This window comes from Notolepis coatsorum (assembly GCF_963971535.1).
Source record: "Notolepis coatsorum genome assembly, contig: SCAFFOLD_537, whole genome shotgun sequence".
Lineage (NCBI taxonomy): Eukaryota > Metazoa > Chordata > Actinopteri > Aulopiformes > Paralepididae > Notolepis > Notolepis coatsorum.
Window position 1 is genome coordinate 25,001 of NW_028173803.1, and position 2,500 is coordinate 27,500.

A 2,500-nucleotide genomic window follows, 5' to 3' on the forward strand; every position below is an offset into this window, starting at 1 on the left:
GGTGCGGTTCTGGTGGTGAAGTTGCAACATTGTTGCATTCATCATTTGGTTCGTCTGCATTCACATTGCAATTTGTCAAGCGCACCAAACTTTCTAAACAATGTCACGCGGTCGAAAAGGGCGCTCGTCTATTGGACACAAAGGAGAGTGGAAATCCCTCCCCTTCAGGAAGTGAAATCCGCGAAAACACAAACAGCCGCAAGAAGCGTGATAGTAGAAGAGACGTGGCATTGATCCATCGTTCGATTATAACCCATTACCGCCATCCTCTCGATAAACAACTTGTACACCCCGTTGTTTTTGTGAGTGCCCACAAGCAGCTGTTTTATTTGGTCTTCTGCCCATATGTCGATCAGGGCTTTCACTTCATCATTCGCCCAAGTCTGTCCACGAGACATGTTTACAGTGTGCTTGTTTGGCAGTGAATGCCGCGCTGTGAGGATTGGTTCAGTCCCCGCCACACGCTCCGCTCCTTTAAGGTACTGTGATGATTGATGCATTCCCCGCCACACGCTCCGCTCCTTTAAGGTGCTGTGTTGATTGGTGCATTCCCCGCCACACGCTTTTGGAGCAAGTATCAATTCCAGCACGCACCTGTCATAGTTTTTGATTAGCGCCCCAGAGGCTTTTTATACTGGGACTTCCCTTCAATCGATGTCGGGTCGTTTTGAATACTTCTGTTTCTGCCTGTTGTTCCCCGTTGCTGTGCCTCGTCTACTCTCCCTCCAGGACATCTGTGGATTGCCGCTGGTGAAGACCTTGTCCCCCGTTTTGAGCTGCGCCTCGTTTACCCGCTTTACTCTTGCGCTTTGGTGAGTTTGAACCAAACCCTTTTTTGGACGATTCTGTTTTGTGTGTTTTGAAGAACACTGAAGAGTTCTATTTTTGCTTACACTTGACTCTGCTAAGTTGTGTGTTAAAGGAGACACTGAAGATTATCATTTGCTTGCACTGGACTCAGCTGGGGTGTGTGTTTGGAAGAGACACAGAAGTTTATCGTTTTGTTTTGCACTGACCCTCAGCTAGATTGTGTGTGGTGGTGAAACACTGAAGATATAGTTTTGTTTGTTCTGACTCAGCTAAGGGAGGAGGAGACCGCACTGCCTCTGTGTGATGTGGACTGTTATTTACCTCTCTCTCTCTCTCTCTTTCCCACCTCGAGTTGAAGCTGGGAGTATCTGCAGAGCCGCTTCCCCACCTCGAACACCAAGAGGATCTGCAGAGCCGCAGATAACTCTGCTGAAGGCAGTCTCCCTTTGTTTCAAGATTGTTACTTGCTCCTTTTTGACTCTGAAAATAAATACGCCCTAGTATTTGGCTAACTCTGAACTACCTGTCTGTGCCGTGGGTTTGGGGTCGGTTCCAAACCCTAACACGCGCGCCGCTGTGTTTTTTTCTTCCTTCTACCCAAGATGCACAGTTTATCAGGTGACTTCCTATATTTGGTCCTCGTTTGGTCCGATGAAGCAAACCGAGGTCTATGTTTTTTGGCGGACCAGAGTTTGCGTGTTTGGTCCGCACCAGAGTTCGACTGCGCATTCACACCACCACAAAAAAGCGGACTATCGAATTCTGGTCCGATAGTCCGGACCAAACAGCTCTGGTGTGAAAGCGACCTTAGGAATAAGGAATGATAGATGTGCAATTCCCTTACCAATAATATAAATATAAAGTGTAAAGTGTAAAAGTGTAAAGTGTGATAACGTGGGTGCTACAGTGTGTTGTTTATTTAAAGTGAGTGTGTGTGTGTGCTGTGGGTGTGTTGCTGGCCTGTTATTGTTAATTTTTCAATCATTGTTCATTGAGCAATCATTGTTCATTGAGCATCCTGATGGCCTGGGGATAGAAGCTCCTTCTGAGTCTCTCTGTGCTTGCCATGAGACTCCGGTATCGCCTGCCTGACCGCAGCAGTTCAAAGAGGCAGTTGTTTGGGTGGCTGGAGACTTTGATTATTCTCTTAGCCTTGCCCATGCACCGCTTGTTGTAAATGCCTTGGAGAGTGGGAAGCCCCCCTCCAATTGTGGAGATGGAGCTCTCTGGACTGGTAACATGTTGAGATAGAGCTCTCTGGACTGGTAACATGTTGAGATAGAGCTCTCTGGACTGGTACAGTAACATGTTGAGATGGAGCTCTCTGGACTGGTGACATGTTGAGATAGAGCTCTCTGGACTGGTACAGTAACATGTTGAGATGGAGCTCTCTGGACTGGTACAGTAACATGTTGAGATAGAGCTCTCTGGACTGGTACAGTAACATGTTGAGATAGAGCTCTCTGGACTGGTACAGTAACATGTTGAGATGGAGCTCTCTGGACTGGTACAGTAACATGTTGAGATAGAGCTCTCTGGACTGGTACAGTAACATGTTGAGATGGAGCTCTCTGGACTGGTACAGTAACATGTTGAGATAGGGCTCTCTGGACTGGTACAGTAACATGTTGAGATGGAGCTCTCTGGACTGGTACAGTAACATGTTGAGATAGAGCTCTCTGGACTGGTA